Consider the following 19,437-nt stretch of genomic DNA (forward strand, 5'->3'; position numbering starts at 1 on the left):
AACAAGGCAGGGATATCCACTCTCTCCCCTGCTCTTCAACATAGTACTAGAATTCCTAGCCAGAGCAATCAGGCAAGAAGAAAATATAAAGGGGATCCAAATAGGAAAAGATGAAGTTAAACTTTCTCTCTTCGCAGATGACATGATCCTATACCTAAAGAATCCCATAGACTCTACCCCCAAGCTACTAGAGCTGATCCAAAACTTTGGCAAAGTTGCAGGATATAAAATAAACTCTCAAAAATCAATGGCCTATCTCTATGCCAACGACCCGAAGACCGAGGCGGAAATAAGGAAAGCACTCCTTTCGCATTAGTCCCCCAAAATATAAAATACCTAGGAATAACCTTAACTAAAGAAGTGAACGACCTCTTTGAGGAGAACTTTAAAAGCTTGAAAAACAAAATTAAGACAGAACTAAGGAAATGGAAAAACCTCCCATGCTCCTGGATTGGGAGGATTCATATAATCAAAATGGCAATATTGCCAAAGGCTATCTACAAATTCAATGCAATACCCATTAATATCCCAACACCATTTTTTAATGAAATAGAGGAAGCAATCAGAAATTCATATGGAACAATAGAAGACCTAGAATAGCAAAAACAATCCTAAGTAGAAAGAATGGTGCTGGAGGAATCACAATACCCAACTTCAGTCTGTATTATAAAGCTATAGTAATAAAAACAGCTTGGTATTGGCACCGGAACAGGCCTGTAGACCAATGGAACAGAATTGAAGACCCAGAATTGAACCCACAGAACTACGTCTACTTATTCTTTGATAAAGGAACGAAAACAATAGTATGGAAGAAAGATAGCCTCTTTAACAAGTGGTGCTGGCAAAACTGGCTCAACACATGCAACAAACTAAAACTAGATCCTTATATATCACCTTGCACCAAAATCAATTCCAAATGGATTAAAGACCTCGAACTCAAAACAGACACCCTGAAAACAGTAAGGAAAGTACTAGGAGAAACACTTCGGCTCCTTGGCGCAGGACGGAACTTCCTGAACAATGACCCAGAAAGGCTACAAATCAAAGAAAGGTTGGACAAATGGGACTGCATCAAACTGCAGAGCTTCTGCATGGCAAAGCACATAGCTTGCAAGATAAACAGAAAGCCCACAGCCTGGAGAAGATCTTTACCAGCCATTCAACGGACAAAGGCCTCATCTCTCAAATACATGGAGAACTAAAAAAAATTACCTTCTTCCAAAACAAAACCTCAAAGAACCAATAGCCCCCTCATCAAGTGGGCTAAAGACTTACAAAGAGACTTCTCTGATGAGGAAATGAGAATGGCCAAGAGACATATGAAAAAGTGCTCTACATCACTGGCCATAAAAGAAATGCAAATCAAAACATTGAGATTCCATCTCACCCCAGTAAAAATGTCATATATCAAGAAAACTAACAATAACTATTGTTGGAGGGGATGTGGCCAAAAGGGAACCCTACTTCATTGTTGGTGGGAATGTAAACTGGTTCAGCCACTCTAGCAAGCAGTATGGAGATTCCTCAGAAGGCTAAATATAGAACTCCCCTATGACCCAGCAGCCCCACTTTTGGGTATCTATCCAAAAGACCACAAACAAAATCACAGTAATGCCACCAGCACAACAATGTTCATCGCAGCACAATTTGTCATAGCTAGAATCTGGAACCAACCCAGATGTCCCTTAGTAGACGAGTGGATCAGGAAAATGTGGTACATATACACAATGGAATTTTATGCCTCTATCAGAAAGAATGGCATTGCCCCATTTGTAAGGAAATGGAAGGACTTTGAAAAAATTATACTAAGTGAAGTGAGCCAGACCCAAAGAAACATAGACTCTATGGTCTCCCTTATTGGGAATAATTAGTACAGGTCTAGGCAAGTCATAGCAGAGCATCACAAGAGCCCAATAGCTCTACCCTTATGAACACATAAGATAATGCTGAGTGAAATGAACTCCATGTTATGGAAACGATTGTTATTTCACAGTTGTAACTACTTTCAACATCCCATGTGTATTTGTAGCTTCTATTATTGATGATGGTCTTGTATCACCTTCCAGTGGTTGTACCTACACTATCTCTGTAATCTTATCTGAGTATATTGGAAACCGTGTATACCGGTATTAGAAGTAGGAATATGAAAGGGAATACCAAAATTGAGAGACACAGGGTAAAAAAATTGAAACAACTACAAAATCAATACTTGAAAAACTGTTTGGTGTAAGTGAACTGAACACCTCAGGGGGGTAAAGGGAAAGGGGGAGGAGGGGGGGGTATGAGGGACAAGGTAACAAACAGTATAAGAAATGTATCCAAAGCCTAACGTATGAAACTGTAACCTCTCTGTACATCAGTTTGATAATAACAATTTGAAAAAAAAAGAAATTTCTGAATCTCACTTTATTCATCCACAAAGTATGTAATAAGTCTTTACTATCCTAATAACATGAAAATAAGGCAATGCATACATGCACTTGGCCCAGTGACTGATACAGAGTAAACACTTGAGGAATGGTCATTATGCCAGCAAACTTTCTGGGTTCTAATTGCTCAGGAAATGGTTAACATTTTTAAATTGTATTTAAGTATGTTCAGAAACATTAAAGACAGAAAAGGACATGTTCGTTTAAGAAGAACAAATTTATAGGTACTGTGCCGTCCTATTCTAAGAATTTAGTATTATTGTGTTTTTGCATTCACATGTTTTTGGTTGACAGAACAGTGTATTTACTTTGCTTAACACCTCTTACCTTTCACATTTTAGTCAAGGTGAAATGAAATATTTGAAAGCTACTCATTCAGTGAACATAATCTTGAATGTTGGTATAAATACTATAGAGATGGAGGCTCCTTCTGAAAGACTGAGGGTAATCTAGTTTAAAATGGGTCTTTACAAAGTGGAAAAATTAATAAAACTTAGGCATGCCATTTTACACTCTTAGGTTATTAGAAAAAGGAACTCTGTAATGAACTCCTTACAGTTTCTGACCCTGATACTGATATTGAACTGACAATTTCAAAAGGCAGCTTGAGGGAATGAAGTGATACATTGGCATTGAAAGTAGGGCATCTGTTCTCTGCTAGTACTCTACTGTTTAAGCAAATACCAAGGGTCTAACAGCTTGATATGTATTCATGGCCCAGAACTCTCCAATTATACCATGTGTCATGACATTGATGCAAATGCTATTCTCAACTTGTTGAGATTTTTTTTAAGTTAAATAAATACATACTACAGTGGCAGTGCATTAACCTGCTCTCAACTGCTCAGCAAGAGACAATATAAGTGTGTGTCACTTAAGGATGACAAACCTTTGCCGTTGAGCTAAAAGGGCTATTAAGTTAAACACAGTACATATAAAAGGTATTTATTGTTGGTTTGAAGACGATTACTATGTCATGATGTTTAGTTAATGAATTTTGTTATTGTGATAATGACTTGGGAGTGTAGAAAGTGTAAAATACTTTTCTGTAGGTTCTGAACTTTAGGAGGCAATGTATCAAACTTGAAGTTTCTTCAGTGTATCCTTATCCCTCTTAATTTATACCTCATTAGGAGACAATGCCTCTATTTGGAAGATATGGGAGTCAGGAAAGGACTGCCTCACAGGTCATAACCAGAGCCAAGAAACTAAATTAGCTCTTCTGTGAATGTCAGCTTGATTAAACACTGCTTTTCTTTCAACTTGTAGGCTCACTGTTATGTTCAGTAATAACTCTTTAAGATATACACTCTCGAAAATCAAAGAAAAATTTTCAAAAACAGCTGTGCCCTAATAGAAGACTGATTATTTTCTGATTCTTTTTAACATAACTAAGTAGGACAAGTTGGCTTTATTTCAGCTGAAAATGCATTTCTTCTAACACTAAGTTGGCATTTGTCTAATGACTGTAATGAAGAAGAATGTTGCATGTTAATATTTCTGTAAAACTGGAAAGAGCTTAGGAATATCAAAGGAATTTTTATTTGATGTAGAAGAAACAAAATCATTCTGAAAGCTTCCTCAGAGTTTTAAGATGGTTTAAAACTATTGTCTGGTTTACTGTCATGGGGGCTTATGGGACTACCTCTCATTTTAATAGAAGAAAGACAGAGGGGAGCTGTCATATTGTAAAAGGCCATTGTTCCATCTGGTGTGATGTTCTGCATCTAGCCAAGTAATTTTCTTTTACATCAAATGTATATTGCAAGCACATGACTTTTACTGGGTTTAATGTCCCAGTGATACCATTTTCACACACAGGTGGTACTAGGAATTGGCCATTCACCAATGGAAGAAATGGTTTATGCTATTCCAAACAAAAAATTTGTTTAGCAATTCTAGGATAGAACAGAAGTGAGTAGTTGTAATGTAAATATAGAAAATTGGGTTTGCTTCTTGCACAATTACTTTGTATGGTGTTTGGCACTATTTATAGAAATTGCAGTTGGGTGGAAATGCAGAGCAATGTTTAATGATTCTGAATTGCTATGATTGCCTATACTTTGGCAGTTTTCAGGATACTTCTAGGTAGCCTAATTCTTAGGGACACTGAATTTTCACATTGAGGTTTAAAAGAATCCACTCACTTAAGGACTTGAGTTGACATATTAGTTTGTAATACATTAGTTAACACCAGTAAAAATCAAATTTTAATACCTTAAAAAACTCTTGTTCAAATTATGTAACTTTTCATAAAAATCTATTAAGGAACGATTCAGACTTTGTATATTGGATATTGTTAATTGTTTAAAACATTACATTTCCTGCAATGAATTCTTTCTTATGTCATTTTAGGTGATCTTCTATAAGAACTAAGTATTTAAACATATTTTAGCCAAGATTGAAGTTACATGCTTGAAGATTCTGTATGTCTATGATTCTCTAGACTTTAATTTTCTCACTTATACATAATAAACTGGAGTGGATAGTTTTTAAGAAAATCCACACACAATGTACCTGGGCTATATCTTCTTATTTCTCATTATTAAGATACTACATGATTCCTCTGATATTTTTTAATTCTTTCAATTCTCCAATTTTTCCTACATAGCAGAATTATATATACTTATTTCTTTTATCCATTCATACTCCAGTGTGATGCTAAATATAGATACTAAGATAGCTCCTGTATAATTGAGAGCTAGTCTGAAAAAAAGTATTGGAGGATAATTGATGAACACTACTTTTTATCCTTTAACCTAGTAAATCAGAAAATCTTGGTGCTGATACATATTTTTTCATAGATTAATTTTGCTATATCCCTGGGGGATAGCACTTCTTTAATTCACTGCCCTCTGTGGTATTATACTTGTTTGTTTATCACATTTTTGTAGGTCTTTCTCATTTTTTATTTAGGTCCATAGCATTCAATGAATGTAAAAATTCTATGTCTAGAAGTTTAGTCTCCTTGTAAAGACAGCACTCCAAATACCCAAGGGAAAGCCAGAGCTGGTGACTCATACCTGTAATCCTAGCTATTTGGGAGGCTGAGATCTGAAGATGGTAGTTCAAAGCCAGCCCAGGCAGGAAAGTCCATGAAACCCTTTTCTCCAATTAACCAACAGAAAACCGGAAGTGGCACTGTGGATAAAGTGGTATAGCGGTAGCCTTGAATTGAAGAGCTCAGGAACCAGAGTTCAAGCTCCACAACTGAAAACACCAACAGGAAGAAAAAGACAAAAAGAAATCATGAAACAAGGAATAATTATGACTCTCCTACTTCCTGAGTTATTTATTTAACTGAACTGCTAGAAGTATCATTTTATCATGTAAAAAGGAATCGATATATTAACTATGTGGTACAGCATGGTATACAAAAATGCACTTAAGGGATACATATAGTTCCTGAAGCATACACATTACTCAGTGTGTAGATATTCATAGACATTTTTTCTATACACACGTCTTCTAAGCTACAACCCAAAATATAAATTTTTCACTTTAAATTGATTATTTTTAAAGCTTCCAATAATGTCTTTATTATTTGCCAGGCTTAGAAGCTAGTTTTTAAGCACCTAAGTCTATGTTGGAATCTGTACTTGATCTTAGCCAAAAGGCAGAGAAGCGATTATGTTGGAATCTGTTACTCAATCTGAAGTGGGGTTTTTTTTTGGAGGGGGGTATTTAATATTTACTCTCTCAATTTACTTGCATTGATATCTTAGTAAAGATACATTTTTTACTGCATTTACCTATCAGCTCTGCCATTTCTCTGGACAAATTTGTTGTTCATGTGTGGTATATATTTGATATTGCACATATAATTGCAAATATCTGGATTCTTTAAAAGGAAATTTGTTCAACAGTAAAAAGTCTTCTCTAGCAGAGTTGCTCTAATGGAGTAACTAATATCTATCTGCCCATTTGTCTATCCATCCACTCAGACTTTAAAAAAAAATCACTATCTTACTCCTTAGCGAATTAAGCTAATGCTCTTGCTGCTTTTGGAGTCTTTATACCACATTTTTCCTGCTGATAGATACTTCCTCAGTTCAGATCAAATCTGACCGTTCAGCTGCCTTTCCTGTCTTCTTTAATTTCATATTATTTCAACTTCTTTGAACAATTACTACCTAAGTTGTATATTATTTTGGGTTTGGTAATTAATAAATTGCTCTCTTTTGATAACCTTTGAATTGCTGTTGCTCTCTTGCACAATTATTTATGCTTGAAAATGTTTGTATTTAATCCTTACCTTTATATTTGAAGACTTGAACACCACAGACTATGAGTTACACTGCTTTGTATTATCTTACTTTTAGAAACATGATAATTATTTATTGACTTGTATATTCTAAAAGCAAGGGCTATATACATAGATATATGCAATATTATCACAGCCGATAGTACGAATAATTTTATAATCTGAACTGAATTTTTGATTTAATATACCATCTAAAAATTGAGTCTATGGTTTTATAACTTAACCAGTAAGTGACACTTACTACTTGCTGGCAGATCAAGGAAACAAAATCGCATGTCTCAATCAGCCCAGGGAACAAGATTCAAAACTGTTTTTGTTTGGTTTTTGTTTTTACTTCTGTTCAGTTGTGGAGCTTAAACTCTAGGCCTGGGCACTATCCCTGAGCTATTCAACTCAAGGCTATCACCACAGCCCACTTCTGGCCTTTTCTGGTTGTTATTTGAAGATAAGAGTTTCATAGACTCTCCTGCCATGGCTGGCTTTGAACCTCCATCCTCAGATCTCAGCCCCTGAGTAGCTAGAAATACAGGCATGAGCCACCAGCACCTGGCTCTTTTTCAGTTTTTTTTTTTTTTTTTTTAAGTCATTGAGTATCTCTGGGACTGTAAAAAAAAAAAAAAAGGAAATTTAAAACAACATTCTTTTCAAGACAAAGTTAAAGTCCTAGAGGCTGATGTCTCCCCTGCTGTGGTTAAGAGTGTTGTGGAATGCTCAACTAACAATACAACAGGGTAAATATATATGGTTTAAAGAAAGAAAAAACAATGTAACCTGTTGGTTACCAATCCTCATTCCTTGACTGAGGACCCTTCTATATTTTGGTATTATGAACTAGAAATTTCTCTTACTGACTTTGCCAGACTAGTAGGAAAATTCTGCTTAGAATTAGTGGAGCAGACTACTATGCGACGCTCAGATGTCCTAGATAGACCTCAAGGCAGTTATTTTGAGGTAATTGTAATGGGGAGAAAAGATTGAAGACAGGTCATGGATTTTGAAAATGGGTATGGTGAAACAAATTCTGGTTGGAACGCATGAAATATTCTGTTTGCACTTTAAAAGCAATCAGGATTCGAGGAGTTCCTGTGTTGAAACTAAGACCAGGAACAAAAAAAATCCCTCTAGCAAGACAGCATAGGAAAATTGGCTAGCTCCTAGCAAGAAAAAGGGAAATATGTATCCTAATTATGGGGGTGAAGTTTACATGTTTATTCTCAATACTGAAGCCTTGAATAAGAGCATCAGCTAAAAATTTAGAGCTAGATAGATGGCTGAGTGTTGACTTCCGCCCTAATGTTTCTCATTGATGTGATTAAAAAAAATCTGTAATTGAATGTCATGGGATGAAAATTCACTTGGCAATATTTAAAGAAAAGAGTATAACATTTAGAGGTGGAATTGGGAGAGAGGGAGAGAGAGAGAGAGAGAGAGAGAGAGAGAGAGAACCAAAATCAAGCCTGGCTTGACTAGATCAAGCATGACTCGATTAAACATGATTTAACATTATCAGAAAACTTGCTTGTTTCCTTCAAGAAAGAAAAGATCAGTGAGAGATAATTTATAGGATTATTTTAGCAGTGGTGACTATGCTTAAATCATGTTTTGCACTATAAAAAATAGTACTCCTTTTAGTTGAATTTGACTTTGCAATTTGTACCTCATTTCTGTCTACCTACATTTTTCCACAGCTGCTGAAATCTCTAAGGAATCTCTCTCCATGGAGACAGATCCAGACGGCCCAAGTCTCTTCTCTGTTCTTGAGTTCCTGTTTTCGAGTAATGATTCAGATAAACTAGAGCTCCGTTTCCTTTCCTGAAACTCTGGCAGCTGAAATTAATTCTCCAAAGACTCCTCGTTGGAGGAAAGCAGATGGTACACACGCACGTGTTTTAGTTTTGATTGTACCAGTTCTGAATAATTTAAAGTTCCAAATCTCTATAAAACTACTGTATTCCCATTTGCCAATACATTTTTCTTTTTGCCTCAGAAATTTTTTTTGCCTCCTTCTCTATATTTTGACATTTGGCTGAAACTTCATTCATTTTGTACTGGCTTCATTGTCCTACACCTCCTGCTGTTCTTTGTTACAATTTTAGATAAGTGTGGCTTTAGAAAACTAAGATGCTTTTAGAAACTATTCTGCTGGTGATTTTCTCCTTACCATTTGCAAAGCATTTTGTATATATAACCAGCACATTAGGCAAATGATGTTGTTATCACTGTTCCTGTTGGTCTGCACTTGGCTCTCGCTTTAGAATTGCCCCAAATAGCTTTGCAGAGTTTTATAGTTGCTTTATGAGACACTCAATAATGTGTATGAGCTTAGCATCCCCCTGCCCTGCCAATCTTTGTGAGAAACAGCCAGTCCTATCTTAGTTGAATATTCAGTGCTGCTCCAGGTAGAACACAATATGCAGGTAATATTCAGAACAATCTTCAAATGGACTTGAACTTTTTCACCCACAGTAGGATTTTTCATCTTTGGGTGAGATAACTGGCCAAATATGTTCTGACAGATCTCATGATTGGCAGATATGAGTTTGTGTACTTCTACATATATGCCTAAATACCCCTTACAACCCAGTGCAATTAGAAATCTCTGCTGCTGGGGCTGGGAATGTGGCTTAGTGATAGATTGTTTGCCTTACATGCATGAATCCCTGGGTTCAATTCTAGAGCACCACATAAATAGAAAAGGCCAGAATTGGTGCTGTGGTTCAAGTGGTAGAGTGTTAGTCTTGAGCAAAAAGAAAACAAGCAGAGTGCTCAGGCCCTGAATCCAGGCCCCAAGTCCAAGCCCCAGGACTGGCAAAAAAAAAAAAAAAAAAAAAAAAAAAAAGGAAAGGAAAATAAAAGAAATCTCTGTGGCTGCACAAAAGCAGGAGCTTCACAAAGTACAATTACCATTGTCTTCGCCCTTCATACAGGATATTACAGGAGCACACTATAATTGTGCAAGCTATCATCACTGTAAGAAAAAAGTAACTCAAACAGAAATTAATTTACAGTGAGATAGTTATCTTATTTGTGAAGCTGAAAATGGCATTATCTCCCATGCATAATTAACCTTTTTTAAAGTTTAATTTTATTGTCAAGGTGATGTACATGGGGGTTACAGTTACATAGTAAGGTAGTGACTACATTTGGTGTCAAACTTGTTACCTCCTCCCTCATTTTTCTCCCATCTTCCCTCCTCCCCAACGCACTCCACAAGTTGTACTGTTAGTTTACAACATATTGTCTTGTAAGTATCTATGTTGCATTGGTTTGCTCTTTGTCCTTTGTCTAAATAGTTTTTATGTTCTTTTCTGGTTCCTCCAACATTCATAAGGATGACATCAGTTTGAGTCATCATATTATGAATGTGGAAAGCAAGCCTCAGAGAAATTATGTGGCTCATAGACGTACAATAATATGTAGAAGCAAGAGCCTTGACTAACTAGTATGGAATCAAATTCCACACTTCCTCTACATACATAGAACATAATACTAGTAAAATGACCAAATATACTGTGTCTATGAAAATATTCTTTTATACCTAACTTGTAACTATATAGGAAATAAACCATATTTTTGTTGCTTTTTGTATGTAAAGTTTGGGAAACAGAAAAAGCAGAACAATTGAAGAGAGGCTCAGCAATACAATCTCATCTATTTGATAGTACACTCACTTCCCTGAGGGACCATAACATTTTCTATACAGGTGAAGTCAAAAATGACTTTCATTGATGATTTGTCTGTCTGGATTTTCTCCATTTAGGTGATGTTAATTCTAACATTTGACCTGAGATAATTCCATACTCTAGGAAGTTAGCCTGTCAGGAAATTTCTCATGAATCTTAGCCAAATAATATTTCTCTAACTTTATTTTTTTTTACAGTTTTCATCAAATCTGAACCAAAAAATTAATGATTTCTCATTCTCAGTGAGGGTCATAGCTTTAAACATTGTTTTCCCTATTGGTGTCTTCCCTATTTATTTCCCATTTTCCCAAGATTTATATATTTACTGTCAGCATATTCTACCTCCATTTAGTGCCCATTCTACCTTCAATTTCAAACTGTTTCATGCACAGCCTTTAAATTTGTTTCTAAAGTGGTTTGAAGTGAGACATAAAAGACGATCTGTGCTCACTACAAGGCTATATTCTAAACTCATTATTTAAAATATTATCAATATTGGTGCTTTTCACTTTAGAGTAAAAAATAAGAAATAGAATGTTGATCACAAGCAATTAAAATAAATGGAATAATGAACCTACTGTAGGGGACATTTAAATTGGATCATTGCTCAAAACCTGATACAGTTACAGCATAATAAAAATGGAATTTCACTATATGAAGGATATTAAGGTAACCTTGGGAGTGCCACAAATCAACATATTTCTTCAGTAGTTTCCTCCCCTTCCTGAAATGCCAATTCTATGTTTTGCTTCTTTCACTTTTCTTATATAACATTTCCAGATTGTGCTTCATTTGCTATTCCCATTCCTTCTATATTGTAAATTCAACTTAGATTAGCTTTAAGCTGAAATGCTTACATTGTGATGAGTTTTTACCAACACAAATTATATTTAGGATATAGTGTAACTTTTGTCATTTCTTTTTTTTTTCAAATTTTTATTATCAAACTGATGTACAGAGAGGTTACAGTTTCATAAGTTAGGCATTGGATACATTTCTTGTCATTTCTTAATATATTTTCATATTACAACCTCTCATGGGAAAAATTGTTTTCATATTTAAATTAGACTAAAATTTATTTTGTCCAAAATGTAATATTTAGATGTCATATGTCTATTATGTTTAGGCAGTTGTTATATTTTAGATAATAATTTCTTGATATTCATATTTAGTTCAGAAGATTTGTAAATAAATTTCATATAATATATGAAAACTTTATGTGTATATGTATTTGTATATATATCTGTATGTATATTTGTATACATATGTATATAAATGTGTATATACACATATAACTGTATGTATACACATGTATTTTTCTGTATTGGAGATTGAACTCCATAGTCAGGCATATGCTTGGGCCACCCCACCAATGCAGTTATATATTTAGAATAGAATAATTGCAGTCCACACAGGGTACACTGAGGCACAGCACAAGGGCATCAAACAGGTAGCAGGGAATGTTTTTGTTGTTATGTTTCATTTGAGTGCTCTCTTGGAATAGATTTTTACCAAACATTTGGAAGCCATTACCAAACTGTTGGAACAATGTATGAAAGGCCATAATTCATGAAACAAACTGATACATTCAAAGAACATTTAATAATTTTGCATTTGTGAAGCACAATGAGATAGTGGAGTTGGATAGTGAAGACAATTGAGTTGAACCTGAATAATGACAAAGGACCATGTAAATGTCATAGAAGAGATATTAAATATTAACTTCAGGATTGTATAAAACTATAGCCTATGTTACAAATGTAGCCTCTCCAATTTTGTCAAGGGTACACAGCTATTCTGTTCGTGTACATGTTATCTATAAATAATCTTCTATCACTGGAAAGTTGAGCAGTTGTCACAGAAAATGAATAGTTTGCAAAGATTAAAATTTTACTCTCTGTGTCTTTATAGGAAGTATTGTAAGTTTTACTCTAGGCAAGATAAAGCCTCCAAAAGACATGAACCTAGAGTTACTCCGGTTGGTTCTTTCAGAAAGTTAGGGTTGGTGGCAAATGGCACAAAAAGTTATTCAATTTTGCTGTTGTGGAAGAAGTGTTCTTGTCCATTTTTCCTTCCCTCTTATGTTCTGTTTTATTTTCAAATTAAACTACATTGTATGCTAATAAAACCTACTGATAGTTTATCCTCTTGTTCAACATATTAATTGCTAAAAAATTATCACACAGATGATTAGGGCCATGACTTTACAACAGCCATAGGAGTTAATTTTATTCATGACCTGTTATTTGTAAAACTTGAAGATCCATTGTTTAGTGTACATATTTTTTACTTTTGTATAAAACTCAGAAGTAATAATAGACACTAATTGTAAATCCACTAGATGAAACAGCTTGCTACTGCAAATTTAATACAAGGAAGGTTATTAATGTTGAGGAAAATGTAACTAAAATATTCTTATACTATGTATCATTCTTGGTCATCTATATTGCCATTGCAAAATGGTTAGTAGCAATCCTGGTTTGTGCACATTCAAAACCAGATATAGTGCCTGCTTCAATTGTTCCAAGATAAGAAAATCAAAATTATCTCCAAATCTTACCAAATATTGAAACATATCTGTGAGAGATAGTATGTTTTCCTGTTTTATGTTCTCATAGTACATATATTTGATAAAAATTAGAAAACCAAAAATAACATTATTATATTTTCTGTCCAGGCATTTTTTAAATCATAAAGTTGAGACCATAATCTAACGGAATGGTGACGAATTCAGTCTCCACTGGGTCCTGCTCTCTTTCTGAAAATTGACTTCATGTTGTGACATTTTCAAATCTTGCAAAATCTTCATCATAAAAATGAGGTATCCGATTTCAATATTCTCTTTTTTACATTTGCCTGCTGTAGTTTGTTGACCTTTTCAGTATTCCAAGCAAGATTTTGAAAGAGCTGACCATTCTTTTCTCTTGCTATTAAAAAGTACAGTAACCTGTTGCAGGGACTGAATTGACTGGCCAACTGAGATGAAGAATTTTTAAAAGGGCAAAATGGTTGAGAAAACCGTGTATTTCATAGTATTTATGAAGCATTTATATATGCACTTTACCTATGTTATTTTAAAATAAGGTCTAAACCAATGGTTAAAAAAAAATCTATGTTGTTTGATTAATTCTTTTCCTTAAATCTATCTAATGTGTCTCTATAGTGTGCCCTGTGTTCAATTTGGAGCAGTAGAATTTATTTTTTTTAAATCACATCATAGTAATAACTTTTAGTACTCTTAGGCAACTATTTATAGTCTCCTTGAGTTTTGAAATATATCTCTGTGAGTCTACTCAGCGACGTAGAATTTCCAGACAAAAAAGGTAAAACCCATTCAAATAAGGAATGTTACATTTTCTGCTTCTTCAGCAACACTGCAAGAGTTTTCATTTAGTGAAATGTCAGCATCAGCAGTACTATTATCAACGGACATCTGCTTTTCATTCTCATGTACACAGACAGCAAATTTATGGTCCGGTTTAGCATATTCAGTGAAGTAAATGTGTTTGGGAGCGTTATTAAAGGAGGTAGGTGAGCTTTCACATTCTGCCTGAATCAGAACTGAATTTCAAATTCTGTAGCTATCAAACAGCCAAATGCATTAGAACATAAGACTTGTGCTACCATAGGGACTTTTCTAAAACTGTATTTGTGACATATGTAAATGACATGAATTCTTGGATATAACAATCATGTAAAATTGTGTCTTTTTTCTCTTTGTGTTTAGTACCTGGCAGTATCTTGGGATACAGCTGCTGCCTGAATACTCAACTATAAAAATGCTGCCTTGAAACAAAGAGAAGGATTTGGATGTCAAAATGTATTTTCTACTTGTAACATATGATATTATTGTGCTGGTGTCATGGGAACGAAGAAAGGGAGTGACAAGAATAATGTAAAAATTTAAAAGTACAAATTTATATGTGGATTGAAAATGACTCAGATATGATATCTAAATGTTCTACAATGCAGTGATTTGGGGGGAGAATGCAATTATGTGAGATAATGGTGGACCTTTGGAGAGGTAAATATGAACAATTCAACAGTGCTATGAGGGTGTGTCCAATATTCCATCCTTGAAAGAGCACATAAGAGTAGTCACAAAATGGCTTAAAATTGAAATGTGTGCTTATTAATCACATTTGATAGATATATGTAGGATCTGCTGGCAGATTTCTTTAGTAATACGATGTTAAAATTGCTATGATACTTAAAAGAGAACTGTTGAAAAGATTTATCTAACAGCTTCATTTGTACACTAAAAACTTGGGACTTATCTAGGATGGCAAAAATCTGGCAGTCCTAAAAGCTCATTAAATAAGAGTACTTTAGTACTTTGTTACCCTCTACCCCGGCTTGTTTCCCACTTTCCCTCCCCCTTCCCCCAAGTCGTAAATTTAATTTCCAACATAGTGTCTGTGAGTATCATTGTTGCATTGGTTCACCACTGGACAAGAAATGTATATATTACCTTACCTATGTAACTGTAACCCCTCTGTACATCACCCTTATAATAAAAAAATTAAAAAACAGTACATGGAAAAACATGTACTACCAAGCCTATGTACTAAATTGAGGTCAAAATAAAAAGTTATACACTAGTTTATCTTTACCTTGAGAAGCATATGGTTTAGGAGAGTGATTTAGATAAAGTAAAAACAGCTTTTATGAGTAAGATATACACTTTCCAAAACAATATTCTTGTTATTTAATGTTAGAAAATTTATCTATTAAAATTATTATGTTTGTTTCAGGAAATTTTTGACTATGATAAGCAATCTTTTAAAAAAATAATTACTTATTTTTTGCCAAAGTGATGTACAGATGGGTTAGTTACAATTTCATACGTAAGGCCGTGGGTACATTTCTTGTACTATTTGTTTTGGCAACAGTTCTTCAACAAGTGGCTTTGTAAACACATTTTCCTCTTTCTGTGACTTGCTTTTTTTTTCATTTACTTCACAATGCCTTTGCAAAACATAATCTTTAAAATTTTAATGAGGTCCATCTTATCAAAGGTTTTTCTAATAAATCAGGACTTTGGTGTTGTACCTAACACCATCAATAAATATATAAGTGATTAACTCTTTTTAAAAATGTTGAGCATTAGCTTTAAGTAGTTGTAAAAGAGATGCTAATTAACAAAGAAGTTTTTGAATACAATATATTTGATCAATGTCACTTCTTTCAATGGTTTCACTGATCCTTTCTGAAATGATTATTTCCCTTACTCTTCTGAATTTAATAGGGTAAACATTGGATTCTTTATTTTTGCCTTTCCCCAGCTTCTCCTGTTAATGTCTACCTTTTAAACACTGACCCCATCACCATCTCTTTTGAGTATCCTTTTGCTTCATTAAACAGTGTTTAATGAAATATGGTTCTACATAGATCATGCCAGTTTTATAAGTTTTAAATACGTAGGATGAGTTGTTTTGCATCATTTAAAAAATAAAAATAGCCTTCCTTAATCTACGTAAAATAAAAGGTACTAGACAGTTTGCCAGATAGTTAATCTTTCACTGTAGTCTAATTAGTAATTTTTTTCCTAGACAATGCATTCTTTCAAGATATAATCTTACAGCAGCCTTCATATGTAACATTTGAAATGTAATTGAGAAATTACTTATTAATTTTCAATTAGAATGATGTCATAATTCATTTTTTGTGAATAATTCTCTTTTTAGAAAGTTAACAAATTACTCAACATTGACTTAGTATCCTAATTAACTGCACAATAAAAAATTTAAAGGCATTAACAGAACTTACCTTTACAAAGAGTTTACATAATTAATTACAATTTACAGAAAATAATTACTGAGGTACTTAATTGATAATTTGATCTATTTGATAGAAGTAACTAGAATGAGCCAACTCTTAGCATAAATTTCCTCTAGTTACAGGAAATATTCTGTGACGTTTAAGAGAAATGTTCTTCCCTTCAGACCACAGGGGCACTATTTAAAAAACTGCCACTTCAGTGTGCTAAATGATGCCCCAATGGACTGGCAGAGAGGCTCGCTTCAGAAACTCTAATTTGCACAGTGGGAACAGTTTACTCACCTGACAAGTGCTGACCTGACGCATCATATTCTGAAATGCCAGCAGATTCATGCAAATATAATTGATAGCAAGTAAAAGCTGTAAAATACTACTTCTCTTCTTTTTCCAACTTTCAAATATTAGGTCTTCGATTCACCAGTGTATGATTTTACAAAATAGACATCTTAGTAGGACATGGGGACATAGAATGACATTATAACTCAACAGCTCTTCACAGGTTTAATTGTGTGAAAGGCTCAGGTGCTGGCACTTAACACAAATTAAGTTTCTCACATATCATCCTCTTGCTTTCTTTAAAATGCCTTATATAGATTTTTTTTTAATTTTGTGTTTTAAAACATAAAAGATGATGGGTTTAAATAACATTACAGAATTTTGTGAAAAGTTTTTAGAATATATTTGATTTCATAAAAGACCTTTAGAAATGCTTGTAGATTTCATCAAAACAGTAAAAAATGTAAGACCATTAACACTTTTCCAGATCTCTAGAGAAGTGCCAATTAGTGTCAATTTTCTAAATGTGCCTGATAAGGTATTCCTTTGTATTATTAAATATACTCTTTATCACATTGCTTTGGGGGATTTCAGAAAATGAACATGAGAAGGTACAATTAGTCATTTCAGTCAAGGCAGTCCAAAAGTTTGGACTGGTCCAAGGAGACAATGGACCAGGAAGTGGCTATTTGATGGCAATGAAAGAGACAGTTGGGTAGGTGGGTGTCAAGTTCCATGTGCTTTCACTGAACCTTGGTTTAAACCATGTTTTGCAAAGTATATCTTGTCAAAAATTTCCTATATTCAGTATACTATGAAATTTCCAATGGTAAGAAAAATCATAAATTTAAAACTTTCATAAGACCTTATATGCCATCTAGTTATAATCCCTTCGAATTAATGGTGAAGAAACTCAATCAAAGACAAGAAAGGAACCTGCAAATATATCATAGTTACATAATATCAGAAGCAGATGAGGACCATGGATCTTTCCTTCCATTAAGTCAAACTATCCTTTAAAGTCGTCAAAAGAGTTTAAACATTACAAAATATTTCAAAATCTGAAGGACAATGATGAGAGAAATCTTTATTTTTGAGTTGAAAACATCCTGTAATTTTTTTATTTGACAAATCTGAAAACCACATTTGAAGGGCACACAGAAAGGCATTGTTATTGTGCTTCTTCCACTTTAGGGATAGGGTTCTTTTGGAAATAATGGACAGTTGAAATCACAAAGACTCTTGTTAAACATTATAAAAACCTTACCTAAGGTAAATAATATTTTTGAATGAGAGCTACACTTCTGTTGTGGAGAATATTCTGTCTCCAACTGTGCACTGAAACTAGTAAGGGTAGAAAATTTCAAAACAAAATAAGAAATTAATTGCAGAGTTGACTCAGACTAGAGTGTAGAAGAAACACTATCAACATGGATTGTGGTAAGCTCCTCCATTAGTCCTCTGAAGTATGGAGTGAGACTGAATTAGATAAAGAAAGCCAAGAGCTGTATGCTCTATGCAACCTCTGGTCTGCATTTTAGAGGCCTCCAAATTATTTAGTTTAGAAATAAAGCTGATATCAGGAAGGTTTCCTAATATTGCTAACATCTATCTATCTACTTACTTGTCTATTGACTTATGTATAAATCATCTTTTAGTCTGGTGACTTGAGAAGAGACCTTGATGGAGGGTAGCCACAGGCAATCATGGGTATGAATCATAAAACAATAGAAGATAGAGGTGTTTATGGATGGACTGATGTATGCTATCGCATGACCTCATTCTGCTTGGTTCATGCAAGTAATCTGTTGGTACTCTCATGCTCAAGGGAGAAATAGTTAGGCAAGGGTTCTCTATGAGCAAGAAAATGGACATTGTCATAATAAACGGACCAATCATGTCATTTCATTGCAACCAGAAGTAAATGTTGATAGTCTCCAGATGTGAGTACCACCACGATATTACTTACAGGCAGTTATAACATGCCATAGTGACCTATCATCAATCAGGAGAATGCAAACACGTGAGTATTGTACACATGAAAATAGAAGTACCAGATATTCCCTTCTCCACTGCTTATACAGAAGCCTCCACTCTACTCAACTATGATTCACACTTGAAGGAGAAGAGAAGATATAGGAGTCTTAAAAATGTTACCTAAAAGTGAATATATAAATGTGTTGGTGCAACTGTTTATATGTATTTATACCATTTTAGTTTAACTTATCCTAGTTTTAAAATGTAATATTATTTAAAAATAGAAAAGATGAGAGAATGATAAACAAATTCTGACTACAAGCAGTTATGGATGGAAAGGAAAAATACATTTATAATTATTACCCTAAAAATTAGTTCTTATGAAAATAAACAATCCATTTCTGGATTTAATAACAGAGTGAAATGGTAAAACCTTAAGACTACTAGGAAAGAATATTATAGGATATTTATAGGATTTTTTTAATTTATGAAGAGCAGAAGATTACTTAATCAAAACAAAAGGTAAAACCCAGAAAATAAAGTATCCATAGTGCTTACTACATAAAATTAAGAACTCAATTTAGTTTTTATCTGTCATTGAGTTTGAACTCTGGGCCTTGGTACTGTCACCGAACTCTTTCAACTCCTGAGTAGCTAGGATTACAAGCATGTGCCACTGGTGCCCGGAAAATACTCATTTTTTCAAACTTCTGCAAAAAGACAAGGTACAAGTGCAGGTAGAAGGTATTTGTAGCACATGTTAACCAACTAATGATTAATGTATTAGACTGTTTAAACATCTATAACTAGCTATAAGAGCAAGACAAGCAGCAAGGCTTAAAAGTAAAGTAAGCAAAAAAAGTTTAAACAGGCATTTACTTGAATGTAGACACAAGACTAGTGTTTGAAGATGAAGGAAGATGTTTATCTCCCACCAACAATTTAACAAAGTGAAAAAAATCACAGTAAGATCCTATTTTCACAAAACAGTTTGGCAGGAATTTAGAAATTTTGGTTCAAGATGTGA

This window comes from Perognathus longimembris, chromosome 7 (assembly GCF_023159225.1).
Source record: "Perognathus longimembris pacificus isolate PPM17 chromosome 7, ASM2315922v1, whole genome shotgun sequence".
Classification (NCBI taxonomy): Eukaryota; Metazoa; Chordata; class Mammalia; order Rodentia; family Heteromyidae; genus Perognathus; species Perognathus longimembris.